We start from the raw sequence: 19,175 nt of genomic DNA on the forward strand, positions 1-19,175 counted from the left end.
GGTAGGGGTAATGTTTCCCTCTCTGCCTCGATTCATGACTCATGAAACCATACAAATGTTATTTTGGTTGAAAGATCGGAAAAGGGCCTTTCTAAACATGTATAGCTTTATCGGGAAAAATCGCCTATTTGAAAGTTACAAAACTTAAACCTTTCAGTTTGTGTCAATTTTAAGTGATTTTTTTAAACAATACGCACAAAAAGTTTGTCCATAGGCAAGGGTATCGAAATCATCCCGTCTAAGGCATTTTACCCACTATGAATTTCTGTTAGCTGGTATTCTCAGCTGTCATAATCTGTTGATTTGCCATTTAACTGATGCTGGGTAAGAGTGTAACGACTTGTTTTGTATGGGGCTGTCACGCCCTTACTAGTAAAATAATATAATAACATATTTACCACTAGTCGGAAACAAAAACAACAAAGTACCATAAACAATACATTCTTAGAAAGCCCAGATAATTCCCTTACCATTGGTATACAACTTAATGGGGATAAATCAATATTCAAACATCGATTAGATTTTATATCGGCCATGAAATGTAAATTGTAAAATTTGCTTAATTTCAAACCCTATAATTAAGTTCCTGTTCCCCCAAACAATTTTTACAAAGTATTTATACATTATTTTAAAGAACTTAATGCAATAAAGAAGAAAAAAACATTAAAATTGTGTATCTTAAGATTTATGGGGTGCGTCGATTGTTTTCCTAATATGTGGTATGCTGTATACCCCTCTATAATATACATTTAAGGGATAGGGGTATGGGTAATGTTTCCTCTCCTACCAAACGCAGCAAATAAGGAAGCCACATAAATATCATATCTCTGACACATTAAGGCAGTTGTTTTTCCAACAAGATATGGCTTGATGGGGTAAACTAAAAAATTTTTCAGTGACAATGCCTTAACTCAAAGTTTATGTTACTTTACTGATATTTACTTGTTAAAATGAACATGAAAAATACTCTTCAAGGCATTAAATACCACTAAAAAGTTAAAATGATGGTAAATAAAAGACGTTTTTCTCATTTCAATAACTCAAACAAGGGAAAGAAAGTTAACAGCTATATAACAGCTTGGATTTCATCAAAATCGCTTAAATTGATATAACTTTTTGATGAGGCATCACAGTATGCATAATAGTTTTCGAGACATTTCGGCATGAAAGTATTTTTAAAGTAAACAAGTTCAATGAGCATAATTTTAAAACAATATGTCAAAAATTATATATTTCACACCCACAAACTCTAAATTGGATTTCATAGTCTTCATGCTAAGTTGATATGACAGCAGCAATAATTAATCCCTTTCATTGAATTGTATCGCGAGTGAAGCACCAGTTGGAAGGGATACCAAACGGTTTTAATCAGTAAACAACATATACGCACGAGCTCCACTCTTGCGTATAAGGAGTGAAATGGTCAAAACCGAGTGGTATACCCAACCTTACTGTATGACATGCCTCGATGTGAGTGCAAATCAGTGCATTGATATGAATAGGAACACCCGGGAGGTTAGCGGGCCGGTGAACGATGTACTGACTGGTTTCCATGGTAACCCGGTCCAGTGAAGCCCTTCGACGTTTTCGACGTCAAAGTAGACGCTTAACGCTAGATGTAAAATATCCATGCGCGCACTGCTATTTTGACTTTCGTTAAAATCTGTTTGATGCTGGTCGATAGTGGCAAAATTGTTTGAAAATGCCCGGCATGTAACTTAAATGTCATATGTCGGGCAAATTGTCACCTGCTCTCGAGGCCAAAACATTTATAAATATTATATCAGTATATTGAAACTTGTGATAAAAATAAAAACAGTGTGAAAGAAACCCACTTTGGAGATGGGAATGGCCAACTGTGCAGTAAATCATACATATATGGACAGTCCACGTGACCGTCTGGGCGAATTAGAGCTCCCAATTATTAGTATTACTTTTAATACCACACGGGAACACGAGAGAATCTTTTATCGCTCAAACCAATCACCATTACTAGCTTGTCCATACTAAGATAGATGGATCGACAACACTTTACCTTCCTTACCAGAAAACAAAAGATCATAACCATTTGTCGAAATTATTTTACAACGCAGAACACTATATACTCCCAATGAGGATTACATTTTCGACTGGGTACTAAAATTCAATAGCAAAATAATTCTGGAACTAAAACCCGAAAAGCCAAATGTCACAGAACACATTCAAATTACGCAACTAAATAGTAAACAGAAGGCGAACAAACACTCTATACACCAGGCAATAAGAAGGCGAGACAAACCTAAGAAAATGACTAAAAAGGCTTATATTCCCATTGACACCTCAATGTTTAAAAAGCCTTGTAAGTGAATCTATCATTAGTTTCTTATCATAGATGACATTTAGCCAATGTTAGACCCTGACTTCTTTGAAGCATAGACCCTAAAACGGACGTTTTAGGGTCCATGCTTGAAGACACCATTCCACCAGCATGACCGAATCAGAGAGACCAGATTGATCTAACTTTCGAGTTAGATCAGCCACCAGCAGCTGAGAAAAAAGAAGTCAACATAATCATCAGAGTCAAGCGAGCTAGACAACGGCTTTACACATTATACTCCACAGAGAGGGCATTCTTACACAATTCACAAAAAAAGCGTTCAAAACTTCGTTAAATTCATTTTGCGCGATCCCAGGGACTGGGCGTGGCTAGTTGCGTGGCGAATGCAAAATATCAGTCATGTTGAATCAAGGTGTAATCAAGTAATAGCTCATTTATAGATTGAGAAAATCCTAATCCCGACAGTAATGATGGAATACAAACTTTATAAAAAGTTGAGAAAATTTGCCATTTCTTTGATTTGTATGTTGTACATTCCATGTTGTACAGTACTGCCTGTACTATACATGAACAGTTTATACATTGGGCAAGTATTTTGTTCTGTTTTTCCATAGTTAGGTCCCCGCAGTCCGAGATACGCCTTTTATAGAGTTAAAGCCCCCACTCAATTATCAGATTTATCTAATATAAATATTATTTCCTTGATAAAATATTCAATGGAAAACAAAAGAATGACAAACTGTTAATGGGCTGTTGACACATTTGCTAATGCGAGAACCTGGGATTGAGACGGGCGCCTTTAACCATTTTCTTCGATTACTGTAATCTACTCCAATAAATTCCCACCTAGAACCGCAATTTTCAATCGAAGTTTTTCACATTAGTGGAGTTCTCCTCCCAGTCAAATACCTGGCCAGTACTATGTTTGATTTCTATAACATTAATTACACAAACTGATCTCAATCCTTTGTCACCTTTTGCTAATCCTGCAAACAGAGTTTACACAAGCGTTATAAGTCTTGTTCTCACTGTGATTTTTTGGGCGTTGCAAGGTCTGTGTTGAAGCTTTGCAAATACAGGGGATTAGCCTGAGAATACTGTGAGCGTCCAGACGCATAAGTTTAGGCCTTTGTTTTGAAACTGACGCCGAACTAAACGCGCTCTACCGTCATATTGGACATCAACATAGTGAGATGGCGGACGTCGAGAACACATGTCTCTAGTTTCTACCCCTAAATATGCGTTCTAGACGACTTCGTCGTCGTCTTCATGACCATTTTGACTGTCTAGAAGTGTTGAATGTAAATCCACAAATCGAAAATGCATCGGCTGTTCACCGACATCACGTTTCACGAATTAGAACTGAAAATCATACGTGAACACACAACATAATTATCACTGTGGTGTAGATTCAGAGACGATATTTTCCTAATTTTTATTGTAACATAACACGAACTCTACGAATTCACAACAATAATTAACAAATGCATCCTACTTTCAAATTTTCATATGAAAGTTCTTCACACGAATAACATATCTTGACCTAGTTACTTATAAAGGTCAACGATACAACAACGAAAACATATTCGACACTAGAACGCACACAACACAAAACCAACAGATACATTCCAGTTCTTACACAGGGAATCTTGTCATCCAAAATGAACCTTCAAAGGGCCTGATCAAAGATGAAACATTAAGGTACATTAAGACATGCAACAACGAAGAGGACTTTAACAACAAAGTCAAAACATTTAATGAAAAATTACTACAACGAGGATATTCAGAACAAGAAATATCGTACATCAATGCGGAAACAGATTACACAACAAATCACAAACAACACACACACCAACACTAATAAAGTGATATTTTCAACCACATATAGCCCACATATCAAAACAAAAGACATCAAACAAGCACTCCTGAAAACTGGGAAGAAATAGAAAAAGACCAAACACTAAAGAATTTATTCACGGTGAAACCGATCATCGCATACCACAGTCACCTGAGCTATTCCGCTCTGGGTCTATGCGCCCGATAGACGTGTGTACAAATGCCTGAGAAGCATATGAACACACGTCTATGCGGCGCATATATAGACGCAGAGCAAGAGAAATCCAAACATTGGCGACACACTCATAAATGCACAAGTACACAATCTTACAGAAAAGACCGAACAAAATGAAACACAACAAATTGACCCAAATATAAGTATTCTAGCCTGCTTACTGGACGGACAAAACACAGACAAGTTTTAAGCAACAAACAGTGCAACAGAAGTCCGAGGAGGGCAAGAACCAAAAAGCGGCTGAGGAAGAGACCACACACTGTTTTCGACACGTAAAGTCAAAGGATCAATGTCATTCGACAGCCAGTGTACGGCTACGTCTCGCCATGGCTTACATCTACACCAATAGCCAAACGCACAAAATCGAACATGAACACAGTGAACAAAAAATATAGTATAGGCGATGTGTGGAGCCGCTTTCCCTTTATTATATGATTGAGCTCACAGCGGCAACTGAAAACAGTTGTAGGTCACATTCAAAATGTGCTCTAAAGTCGCCGTGTGGAGGCGTTTTTCCGCCGTTGTTAATTTTCGATGCGTTCACACGGACTCAAGCGCCGAAGTTAAGTCCAAGCTCGGACTCAGGTCCACCCCTCGACTCCGTCCTAAATTAACAGTGGCCCAGGGGCGTTGGGAACTGTTCTCATTTACTTTTCTGAGTCGGACTCGGATTAGGGGCGGTGCTGGGCCACCGAAAACGTTGCAGTGAGAACGCCACTTGATTGACGGTCGGTTCAAATCGCCAACGGTCAGTGATTCCCCATCCCACTCGAATTTTCTAAAAAAATTGTCTTCCAGTCGCGTTAGAATTTGAATATAACCACAGAGTTCGACGGCAGCAGCTTCGCGCTGACCGCTTGGCAGTCTGTCTGCGTTTTTTGCGGCCGGAAAAAAACTAAAAAGTGGCATCTTCTTGAGCATGCGTGCCCGCGTACTGCCTGTTTGGTGTCAACTTACACAATGAACGCCGCCATAGCTTCACGCTCTTTTAAAGGGACGCTCCGTCCTTAACTCATTTATATGATTACACAGGGAAGTCTACCCTTTCACAATCTAACACTTGAGATATTTGACAACAACATGTATGCAATTTTCCTGTTTTTTCATAATAACACACAGGAGAAAGTCATACTAAATGTTTTGTCCAATTGAAAGTCAAGTTTTCACTGAAACAAGTAGAGGTGGCAATCTGTAAGCCAAACGAGAATTAATATTAGCAAAGATGGATATTAATTCAGCCTTTCCCATTTCAGATCCAGTTACTATCATACAGCAGGGGTATAAGCGAGATATGGTACCTCCATGAGAGCGAAGAGTATCGAATGTGTTGAAACCCAAGTGGCCCCTATTCAGTACAATGTAGCCTACAGGTACACCTTAAAGACATACTTGCCAGACCAAAATACAGAGTGTTGAATTCCTTCAAAAGTAGCAACACCTGGAAAGACACCATGGCAATCAATTTGTCACCCTGATCTCTAACTATTTACCTCTACACCAAATAAAGCACCGGAATACAAGACAGTTGTACATCACAAAATTAAGAGAGAGATCGAAGACCCTCCCTACACAGAACGCAGGATGGAAGACTGCAAAGACGATTCGATGTTGCCGTGAGTGTGTGGGGGTTCGAATCACGTTTAGGTTATAGTAAAAAAAAATATTTCTTTAACCTGAGTGGACAGTTTCTGCTGGTGGATATTAACTTGTCCCCGAGTCTGTCCATGAGGGGGTTGGCCAGCACAAACCATGTCATTCATTCAGTCCTCTTCGTCCGGGTGGGACATAAGGCGATACATGGCACAAACCATGTAGGTAGACTAATCCCCTGAAAGCGGAAACATTCCGCATTGCCGAATTAACGGCTTATGACTCCCCAGAGAGTAAATAAACTACCGATCAAGTAGAACAAAAGATCACAATGTTTATGATATGACATCAACCGTAATATTTGTAGAGAAATCACCGATTGACAGACAGTTCACACCTCAAGTAAGGTATCTTTTCATATGGAAATGATTTCGAACCTACAGCGTTTGTGCCGGGGAATCTTGGCATGTCTGATAGCTCAGTAAAAAGTTTCGTGCTTTTCCGATTACTATATGTGTGTTTGTACTGTGTCTGTGTGTCGTCTGCTCTATGCACACTGTGTTGCTCGGTCGCGCACAGGATTGTAAAATCTAAGTCGGTTGCTGTGACCAACTGTTTTGGGTTGGAAACGGTAACCGACTGGTTTTTTTCGAAGCCTAGCAGCTAGGCGATGTTGCCGTGAGTGTGTGGGGTTCGAATCCCGTTTGGGTTATAGTAAAAAAATTATTTCAATAGGCAAAAAGGAGGCTAAACAACCCAAACACAAACATTCAAAGCAACGACCATAGGTCAGGTTTTCCCTTATACTACGGTACAAAACCAAAACCAAAAGGCCTTTCAAAGGCCACCGCACTTCCCTAAAATAGTACTACCGTAACACAATGGCAAAACATGACCACACACAAAATTGTGTTGAAAACTCAGAAACAGAAGGCGTAATGAAACTAAAAAAGCAAAAATAACTGCACAAAATGATAAACAAAAGATCTCAACACACAATATTATAGGGTTATTCACAAAATACGGCCTTGTATGGACGAGGACTTAGTGAGTAACGTATTGGACGAGCCGAAGGCGAGTCCAATACGTCACTCACTGAGCCCGAGTCCATACAGGGCCGTATTTTGTGTATAACCCTATTATTATACACCTCCCTCCATAATCGTCCATATAAACTAATTCTATGGTAAATTTTGAGGGATGCGGCATGCGCGATATGGGTGGAACGCGCTCCGTAGTACAAGTCCCTTGCGTTGGCACGAAGCCAATTAATTTTCAGTGCAGTACAAGCAAACTTCGCTGAATGTTTTCAATTAATTAGTTTTTTAAAATAAAAATCAATTGCATTTAGACTCAGTTTTGTGTTTAGCGTGTTTTAAACCTTATACTACGAATACATTTTGGTGGAAGTTGTTATTATGTCTATAACTCACCGTAAAATAGTTTGTTTACATCCGATAATCGCTAGGTCAAAGGTCAAACAGGCGCGTCGCGCGTCTCCCGTATTCGGGACTCCGCGTACTATACAAAATACGGAAAGTTATTGGACTGTCAAACTCCCATAGGTTACGGCAGTAGGTGTATAATAATACAACATACCAAACATAAATGAAACACAGTGACCAACAAAAAAATGGATTTACTAAGAATCCTTCTTCACACAAATCAAACAATTATAGAAATGAACGCTCTTTGCAAAGGCTTGAAAATAATTCCAACACCAAAAGGTCCAAACAGAATCAATCTCTCACAAGACACAAATCAATTCATACCGAGAATAAGACTCCGATACACAATACGAAGAAAAAACTCAAGAAAAATAATTTCAAACATAAGTCCACACGGACTCAACAAACAACACAGGAAGCACAAGACACAAAAATTACCTAGAAGCTACGGTTATCTCCAGTTAGCATTTTCTTCCTCAACGCAATGCAAACCATAAGTCTATGGAGAGGTATGTGACATACTACATATTAAGAAAACATGCTCATGCAGCTTCTAAATCCCAAGATATACACTTTAAACATTGTTTTTCTTCTTTATTGCATTAAGTTCTTTAAAACAATATATAAAGACTTGTAAAATTGTTTTGAGGAACAGGAACTTAAAGGGACAAAGTTGCGGTTTGATATGAGAAACTAGCTACTTATATTGTTTGGCATGTTCAAACTGAACTAATGGGTGACCATGTATATATTCGACCCCGGTTTTAAACACGTTGCATGAAACCATAGTGAAAAATAATTAATGGTCATGACCATTTATCGCTAGCGCTACGTTTGGTAGGAAGGAAACATTACCCTAACCCCGATCCCTTAAATGTATATTATAGAGAGTATACAGCATACCACATATTAGGAAAACAATCGACGCACCCCATAAATCTTAAGATACACACTTTTAATGTTTTTTTTTTCTTATTTATTGCATTAAGTTCTTTAAAATAATGTATAAATACCTTGTAAAAATTGTTTGGAGGAACAGGAACTTAATTATTGGGTTTGAAATTAAGCAAATTTTACAATTTACATTAAATGGCCGATATAAAATCTAATCGATGTTTGAATATTGATTTATCCCCATTAAGTTATATACCAATGGTAAGGGCATTATCTGGGCTTTCTAAAAATGTATTGTTTATGGTACTTTGTTGTTTTTGTTTCCGACTAGCGGTAAATATGTTACCCCTAATCCATTCCTATTTTACTAGTGAGGGCGTGACAGCCCCCTACAAAACAAGTCGTTACACTCTTACCACCATCAGTTAAATGGCAAATTAAGCAGATTATGACAGCTGAGAATACCAGCTAACAGAAATCATAGTGGGTAAAATGCCTTAGACGGGATGATTTCGATACCTGGCCTACGGACTAACTTTTTTGTGCATATTATTTTAAAAAATCACTTAAAATTGACACGAACTGAAAGGTTTAAGTTTTGTAACTTTCAAATAGGCGATTTTTCCCGATAAAGCTATACATGTTTAGAAAGGCCCTTTTCCGATTTTTCAAACAAAATAACATTTGTATGGTTTCATGAGTCATGAATCGAGGCAGAGAGGGAAACATTACCCCTGCCCCTTATGTTATAATTTTGTTTAAAAAACTCACTTAAAATTGACACAAACTGAAAGGCTTAAGCTTTGTAACTTTAAAATATGCAACTTTCTCCCATAAAACTATACATGTTTAGAAAGGCCCTTTTCAGAGCTTTCAATCAGTATAACATTTATATGGTTTCATAATTCATGGTTCGAGGCAGAATTAGAAACATTACCCCTATACCCAATATATTATAATTTAAATAAAAAATCACTTAAAATCGACACAAACTGAAAGGTTTAAGCTTTGTAACTTTGAAATATGCGACTTTTCCCCATTAATCTATATACGTTTTAAAAGGCCTGATTCAGCACTTACAATAAATGTAAAATTTGTATGTTTTCATCATTCATGATTCGAAACAGAAAGGGAAACATTAGCCGTACCCCTTATATTAAACACGGATATGTGGCATACCAACTATTACGAAAACAAGCTCATGCATCCACTAAATCTCAAGACACATACTTTTAATGTTGTTTTTCTTTTTTAGTGCACTAAGTTCTTCTAAAAAATATATAAATATCTTATGAAAATTTTTTTGGAGGAACGGGAACTTAATTATTGGGTTTGATATTTAGCAAATTTACGATTTACTGTCAATGGCCGATATAAAGTCTAATCGACGTTCGAATATTAATTTATCCCCATTAAGTTATATATCAATGAAAAGGCCATAATCTGGGCTTTCTAAAAATATAACGTTTGTAGTATTTTATTGTTTCTGTTTCCGTCGAGCGGTAAATATGTGACCCCTACCCCATTGTTGAAATCCAAGATGGCGGCCAAGATGGCGGCCAAGATGGCGCCAAATGAACCCCATGGGACAATATTTGATTTTGGGAACATCAAAATTCATTAACTATAGACCCTAAGGATTACAAAAATGTAGGTTAAAAAAATATATCCATGGGGTGCATGGGAACCCTACCTTCCGACCCGACTAGTGGTTAATCGTATCATTATTTGAACAATATTAGTCTTGAATGAGTTCGCTGTTTGTGAGGTCTAGCCCATGCTCTTTCTACATTGAACGACGTACCAAATAAAAATTACTATACGATGTCCCAATTATTTACACGCGTATTGCTGAGTCTTGTAGCAATAGTCACTTTTCTGCAGTATTAGGAGCTTTGCTGCAGAATCGCCTATAATCGCACTACAATGGACCTTTTATGACAAACTGGTAGTACGTCAGTCTAGGTGTTTCGATCAATGGTGAGCTGTGTCGACTTAAAGCAGCCCGAGGTCTCATCCAAATGGAAGTGAAAAAACAGCAGACAGGATTGTATCGCTGTAGAATTCAAAGCAACCTCGCCAACAAAGTCTGACAATCAAGGTCATCAGTCAGCAGGTGCGTGAACCTGTTGGCCTCCTACTTGGACCTTTTGGAAACAAATAATTCAGTCGGTTGTCGCGTGCCTTAGTCCAATAAAAATAGTTGTTTGGCACTGTCGCGTGTCTTCAAAACACTCTGCATTGTTCGAAAGGCAGATAGTCGGTGAATGATATGACAAAGGTCTACATCTTTTTATCACGTGTCTGTTTATTGAACGATCATTACAGTACATCTGTATGCTGATTGCAATAAAGTATTAATTGTAAATCTTTGATGCATCGCCAACTTTAATCCCGGACTATTCTTACTATTCTGATGCGAAGTATATGGATAATAGACGTGACTGATGCTATATTCCTTAAATTCGTCTCCAATTTTGTACAACTGCGGCTTTAGGGTTTATTACTGATCATAGGGAGAAATTGGCCTTAGTGTATTCTTTCATTATATTGCTCCTCAAAAACACCTCTGTGACAGATTATTTGCAATTATTTTAAACTGACATATAATTTAGTGTAAAGTTTACACATTCCAACTGACGTCATGTGCATTTTAGACACAGTCTGTCTTTTTTAAGGGTTATACTTGTACATTAGGATAAACTCATGCAGTTGATTGTAAAGATGTTTAATGTTTAATGTTCATGTTTAATATATTTCTATAGCGCTTTTTCTACAATAAAATATTCAAAGTATGCATTTATTGAATTTATAATTGAATGCATAAAGTATGCATTCAATAAAAATACAAAACAAGATTTAAACAAAAAATCCCATAAAATGTCCAATCATGTCTAATTAGTGCAGTTGATAAAATTGTTTAAAAAGAAATGTTTTTAATTTTGATTTAAAAGGTTGAATTTCTGTTATGCACTTTTTTATGCATATTCAAGAGGGAGTGAGTTACATAACCTTGGACCACAAACTGCAAATGCTGGATCATTATACTTGTTGAAAGATCTTGGTACTAAGTGATTCATACTGGAATTTATCCGCAGATTATACCTATTGACCCTGACTCTTTCTACCAAGTCACAAATATACTGTGGTGCCATACAACTCAAAGCCTTAAAAACTGCAAATAATTTTGAAATTAACCCTGGCCATTACTGGAAGCCAGTGAAGTTGGATCAGTGAGTCAGTCACACCATCATACTTTCTCAGATGCATTACCACTCTTGCTGCATCATTTTGAACACGTTGTAATTTATTAAAATGCTGATTTGGCATGCCGTATAAGATTGAATTGGCGTAGTCGAGGTGGGAGCTAATGAGAGCGTGAACAAGAATTTCAGTAGTGTCTTGATTCAAATAATGACGAATACGTCGGAGGTTGTATAAGCTGTGACTCGCTTTTTTACAAATCTGGTTGACATGGTGCTCCATCGACAAGGTCGAATCAAGATATCCTCCTAAATTACGAACCTTGTTAACAATTTTGATTCTGTCATTACCAATTTGAACATAGTCACAAGTTAATTTTGCGAGCTGTTGTTTGGTACCAAAAATCACAACTTCTGTTTTGTTATCATTAAGTTTCAACCTATGTTCGAACATCCAATTTTGAATATCACAAACACAGTTTTGTACACATTCAAGTGCTGTGGTTTGATCATCAGCTCTCGGTGCAAACACTTTCAACAGCTGTGTATCGTCTGCCTACATGCCAGGAAATGCCAAGAGGATTTGACCGGTTAACCTCGCTGTTAATTTTATGCAGGAAATTACAATAACAATGCTTGGTCGAATGACGCAGTGCCTTGAGGGCGGGATCGCCAGTGGTATAGAGGGAGGAGTACCTTCCCGATGGTGATAAGTGGTGCGGATTACCGTCGCCTAGGTGACTGGCGTATACGCGTGCCAAAAGACACCTATGGTTGATTTCCTGTTGACCAGTCGGATGGCAGAGTTGCAAATACCTGGACTGAACCATTTTGTTTTTTGTGGTGTCGGTGGTACTTTGACAATAAAAGTAAAGATGCACAATATTGAGTTTATTGTCTTGTTTATGAGCGGCCAGTATTTCCAACAGCATAAATTATGTGCATTTGCCCTAGAAGAAATAAATAATTTCGAATAAAACATCGCGAATGTAACCACATTCCTTAAGCTCGACGTACACTTAAGTGCCCCAAAGAACCATGGAATCGCCCGACTTTCGATTGAAGAGATGAGTTTTGCCAAACCACGTACACAGAAATTTCAAAGTGGCAGATGACTTTATTTTTAGAATCATAGACAGTATAGCGAGATGTAAAAAATGTGAAAGAGGCTCCCCACCTAACTATCCTAAATGTTTTTGTGTCGAGTTTGTGTTTGATTCGTTTCGAAAATGTGTTCCTACATTCTTATCCGATTGTTTGTGTTAATGAAATGTTTGTTTCGCTTCGGATATTTGTAGGGAAGTTTGGATTAGTGTGTACGGTAATGTTTTGTTTGTGTGGGGAAAGTTTATGGCGAGACGCAGCCGGACCTATGGTGTGACAAAGTTGATAGAGTGGCCCTTTGACGCTTGCGTTTCGAAACCCAAGTGTGGTTTCTCATCAGTCGCAGTGTAGATTCTTTCCTTAGTTTGTGTTTGTGAAAATTTATTTTAATGCATTTTAGTGGTCTTGCTCTTCGATTAGCGAGGCAAGTATATTAATTTTTGATCACGTTGTAGTCCGTTTGGTGGTTCGGTTTGTTTTTTTCTATTTCTTTTTACTTCGGTAAATTTTGTTTGACTGGTGTGTCTTTTAGATTTTTGCGGAGGTTTGTGAATTTTTAGGCAATAAGTACCACTGCAGGGTAAGGATTTTATATTTACTGGATCAAGATACTTACGATATATGGCTAGTTTTCAATCCAGTTCAAACCCACAACATACGGCATCAGTCGTCTAGCGGAGAGGCCACAGAGAGAACCGCTCGGCTAAATCTCCAGTCCCAAAAAGAGTGGTTCAATAAGCGGCTAAGTTGTTACATTTTTCTGACTGAGACCGCCTCCACACATTGTAGAGTTCGTGAAGCTCTCACGCACGCAAGCTCACTATCGCACATCGCACATACAAACTTTATCGAAGCGAAGCAACGAATACATCGCTTTAACTGGGCGAACGATAACCTCGGGGACAATTCTGTCCACCAGCAGAGCTATCAACCCAGGGTAGAAAATACGGCTAGTTTTCGATCGGGTTCGAACCCACAACATACGGCATCAGTCGCCTAGCGGAGAGGCCACAGAGAGAACCGCTCGGCTAAATCGCCACTCCCAAAAAGAGTGGTTCAATAGCCGCTAATTTTGTTACATTTTTCTGACTGAGACCGCTCCACACATTGTAGAGTTCGTGAAGCATGCTCACTATCACACATCGCACATACAAACTTTATCGAAGCGAAGCAACGAATATGTCTCTTAAACTGGGCAAACGATAACCTCAGGGACAATTCTGTCCACCAGCAGAGCTACCAACCCAGGATAGAAAATATGGCTAGTTTTCAATCGGATTCGAACCCACAACATACGGCATCAGTCGCCTAGCTGAGAGGCCAGAGACAGAACCGCTCGGCTAAATCTCCACTCCCAAAAAGAGTGCTTCAATAGCAGGCTAAGTTGTTACATTTTTCTGACTGAGACCGCTCCACATATTGTAGAGTTCGTGAAGCATGCTCACTATCACACATCGCACATACAAACTTTATCGAAGCAAAGCAACGAATACATCGCTTTAACTGGGCGAACGACAGCCTCGGGGACAATTCTGTCCACCAGCAGAGCTATCAACCCAGGGTAGAAAATACGGCTAGTTTTCAATCAGGTTCGAACCCACAACATACGGCATCAGTCACCTAGCGGAGAGGCAACAGAGAGAGCCGCTCGGTTACACATCTCCACTCCGAAAAAGAGTGGTTCAATAGCCGGCTAAGTTGTTACATTTTTCTGACTGAGACCGCTCCACACGTTGTAGAGTTCGTGAAGCATGCTCACTATCACACAACGCACATACAAACTTTATTGAAGCGAAGCAACGAATACATCGCTTTAACTGGCGAACGATAACCTTGGGACAATTCTGTCCACCAGCAGAGCTACCAACCCAGGGTAGAAAATACGACTAGTTTTCAATCGGGTTCGAACCCAAAACATATGGCATCAGTCGCCTAGCGGAGAGGCCACAGAGAACCGCTCGGCTAAATCTCCGCCCCCAAAAAGAGTGGTTCAATAGGCAGCTAAGGGACTGGTCAGTTTCTTCGGCCTGGGGGGGGGGGGGGGCCGGTGGATTATTTTTTGCCGACGCCAAAAAGTGGCTGACCCCCCCTATTCCAAATTTTGAAAACAGGGTGACCCCCCTATTCCAAATTTTGAAAACAGGGTGACCCCCCGTACGCGACAACTGTAATATGTAATAATATAATACTGTAATATATATATATATATATATATTATATATATATATATATATATATATATATATATATATATATATATATATATATATATATATATATGTAATATATATATATATATTTATATATATATATATATATATATATATATATATATATATATTATATTTTACATACATTTATATTTTAACTGTCATTCTTTGTTTTAATGAAATTGTTGGCATGTCAGTTGTAAGATAGGAATTTCAAAGTGTCAATCTTAAAGTTTGAATACAGTACATTTTGGATGAGCTGTGAATGTATTTCACACTTTCTATGCTTAACCAGATGTCCTGAACTGTTGTACAGAAATGGATGTCAATCATTAATATCAAACAGGAAAAAGCAGTAAATCAAAAACTTTGATGGGTGTTAAGACTTGCCAGCCATCCAATTAAATCTCCTGAAGAACCACAGAGAGGCATTTTATCCAAATCTGATGTGTGCAGTGTCTGAGATGACCTTTTCTTGTGACATTGATATTTGTGCATGTTGCTTTCTCATACTAAATTCTCAAAGAGAGAACAGAAAAGTATCAGGAATTTGTCATGCTTTTCATATGAAATGCAGATTTCATAATAGTACACTTTCACTTAGCAAACATCAAGATATCTCTGTCATATATCTCTGATTTATTAAAGTATGGCGCCCGAAGGGCGCGGAGAAAAATATGAAAAATCCTGATATCTCTGATATATATGTCTTGTATATTAAAGTAATGAACAGGAAGGTGTGCTGAAAAATGTCTGATTTATTAAAGTAATGCGCTCCAAGAGCATGCTGAAAAATATTGAACATACATATATCTCTGATATATGTATGCCTGATATGTTAAAGTTGGGCATGCTGAAAAATATGTCTGATTTTTAAAGTTACGCGCCCGAAGGGCGCGCCGAAAAATGCAACTGGATGAAATTTGTGGCTGACACGATGCATTTTAGGCAATGATGAGCCTGTGTCGAAATTCAAAAACACACTGACCCCCCCTATTGGGCATTTCAAAAACATGGTGACCCCCTATCACCAAAGTCAAAAACAGGGTGACCCCCCCCCCCATGAATCCACCGGCCCCCCCCCAGGCCGAGGAAACTGACCAGTCCCTAAGTTGTTATATTTTTCTGACTGAGACCGCTCAACACATTGTCACATTGTAGAGTTCGTGAAGCATGCTCACTATCACACATTGCATATACGAACTTTATCGAAGCGAAGCAACGAATACATCGCTTTAACTGGGCGAACGATAACCTCGGGGACAATTCTGTCCACCAGCAGAGCTACCAACCCAGGGTAGAAAATACAGCTAGTTTTCAATCGGGTTCGAACCCAGAACATACGGCATCAGTCGCCTAGCGGAGAGGCCACACAGAGAACTGCTCGGCTAAATCTCCACTCCCAAAAAGAGTGCTTCAATAGCAGGCTTAGTTGTTACATTTTTCTGACTGAGACCGCTCCACATATTGTAGAGTTCGTGAAGCATGCTCACTATCACACATCGCACATACAAACTTTATCGAAGCAAAGCAACGAATACATCGCTTTAACTGGGCGAACGATAACATCGGGGACAATTCTGTCCACCAGCAGAGCTACCAACCCGAGGTAGAAAATACGGCTAGTTTTCAATCAGGTTCGAACCCAAAACATACGGCATCAGTCACCTAGCGGAGAGACCACAGAGAGAACCGCTCGGCTAAATCTCCACTCCCGAAAAAGAGTGGTTCAATAGCGGCTAAGTTGTTACATTTTTCTGACTGAGACCGCTCCACACGTTGGTAGAGTTCAACAAGCATGCTCACTATCACACAACGCACATACAAACTTTATTGAAGCGAAGCAACGAATACATCGCTTTAACTGGGCGAACGATAACCTCTGGGACAATTCTGTCCACCAGCAGAGCTACCAACCCAGGGTAGAAAATACGGCTAGTTTTCAATCGGGTTCGAACCCACAACATACGGCATCAGTCGCCTAGCAGAGAGGCCACAGAGAGAACCGCTTGGCTAAATCTCCACTCCCAAAAAGAGTGGTTCAATAGCCGGCTAAGTTGTTACATTTTTCTGACTGAGACCGCTCCACACGTTGTAGAGTTCGTGAAGCACTCACGCACGCATGCTCACTATCATACATCGCACATACACACTTTATCGAAGCGAAGAAACGAATTCATCGCTTTAACTGGGCGAACGATAACCTCGGGGACAATTCTGTCCACCAGCAGAGTTACCAACCCAGGGTAGAAAATACGGCTAGTTTTCAATCGGGTTCAAACCCACAACATACGGCATCAGTCGCCTAGCGGAGAGGCCACACAGAGAACCGCTCGGCTAAATCTCCACTCCCAAAAAGAGTGGTTCTATAGCAGGCTAAGTTGTTACATTTTTCTGACTGAGACCGCTCCACACGTTGTAGAGTTCGTGAAGCATGCTCACTATCACACATCGCACATACAAAGTTTATCGAAGCGAAGCAACGAATACATTGCTTTAACTGGGCGAACGATAACCTCGGTGACAATTCTGTCCACCAGCAGACCTACTAACCCAGGGTAGAAAATACGGCTAGTTTTCAATCGGGTTCGAACCCAAAACATACGGCATCAGTCGCCTAGCGGAGAGGCCACAGAGTGAACCGCTCTGCTACACATCTCCACTCCCAAAAAGAGTGGTTCAATAGCCAGCTAAGTTGTTACATTTTTCTGACTGAGACCGCTCCACACGTTGTAGAGTTTGTGAAGCATGATCACTATCACACATCGCACATACAAACTTTATCGAAGCGAAGCAACGAATACATCGCTTTAACTGGGCGAACGATAACCTTGGGGACAATTCTGTCCACCAGCAGAGCTACCAACCCAGGGTAGAAAATACGGCTAGTTTTCAATCGGGTTCGAACCCAAAACATACGGCATAAGTCGCCTAGCGGAGAGGCCACAGAGAGAACCGCTCGGCTAAATCTCCACTCCCAAAAAGAGTGGTTCAATAGCCGGCTAAGTTGTTACATTTTTCTGACTGAGACCGCTCCACACGTTGTAGAGTTCGTAAAGCATGCTTACTATCACACATCGCACATACAAACTTTATCAAATCGAAGCAACGAATACATCGCTTTAACTGGGCGAACGATAACCTCGGGGACAATTCTGTCCACCAGCAGAGCTACCAACCCAGGGTTGAAAATACGGCTAGTTTTCAATCGGGTTCGAACCCACAACATACGGCATCAGTCGCCTAGTGGAGAGGCCACAGAGAGAACCACTCGGCTAAATCTCCACTCCCAAAAAGAGTGGTTCAATAGCCGGCTAAGTTGTTTCATTTTTTCTGACTGAGACCGCTCCACACGTTGTAGAGTTCATGAAGCATGCTCACTATCACACATCGCACATACAAACTTTATCGAAGCGAAGCACATCAGTTAAACGAACACTTCACAAACTTAGTACAATCTGATACAAAATTGATTCGCAAGTCATGAACAGCAGCACCATGGAAACTTATTTTCTACTAGTTAGACCAGACTAGCTCCAGTCACTTTGCTTTTCTCAGATATACGCAATTAGGCCATTGCGTTTACCCCAAGATCTACGTGACAAACTGCAAAATTGTATTGCTTCAATGTAGTGTGTTTCGCTATAAATGTGCTCTCAGACTTAAGGCAAGTCCATGGTAATACATAAAACAATTACAGTAAAAATAATAGAATATAATAGAAACTGTCCATCCATAATCACAATATTTCAAGCATTGCATTCGGGAAGGCTTTCTATTAGCAAGTGCAAATTTTAAAATGTTTTAGCTTTGCATCCATTTGTTTAAGTCATGAATGATGCAATTTGACATTCGTGATAGAGTGAGCCCCGAAGCATTTCCCAGTGATGTCATGAAGATTTATTCGGAAATTCAGTGTCGACGAATTTGCCACGAAATTAAATTAGCCGAGCGGGTTATGTTAGAAATGTCCTTTCTTGTCGAGAGTCTATTTTGGGACATAGCCTGAAACGCAGAGTAAGAGTGTGGGACAAAGAACTAAGAGGTTAGCATTTCTTGTATACGGCCCGTTGTAATTGTTCAGTTTCACGTGACTTCATTGTCTTGTCTGCGAACGTTGGGCCCACAATTATCGATCTCTGCTTTCGATACGTTGAGTATCTTGGAAAAAAATACCTCGTGCCATCATAGCTTACTAGTAACAGTGTTTGAGATTGTCTGGAAAACACTAGCCCGAGTATAGGGGAATGATACTTCAACATTTTAGACATGCGTGTAAGAGCGAAGAGAAAACATTTCAAGCCCATAATTTGACATTTGGAATTCTTTGTGGGTGGA

The sequence above is a fragment of the Ptychodera flava genome, chromosome 16 (assembly GCF_041260155.1).
Source record: "Ptychodera flava strain L36383 chromosome 16, AS_Pfla_20210202, whole genome shotgun sequence".
In the NCBI taxonomy this organism is placed as follows: Eukaryota; Metazoa; Hemichordata; class Enteropneusta; family Ptychoderidae; genus Ptychodera; species Ptychodera flava.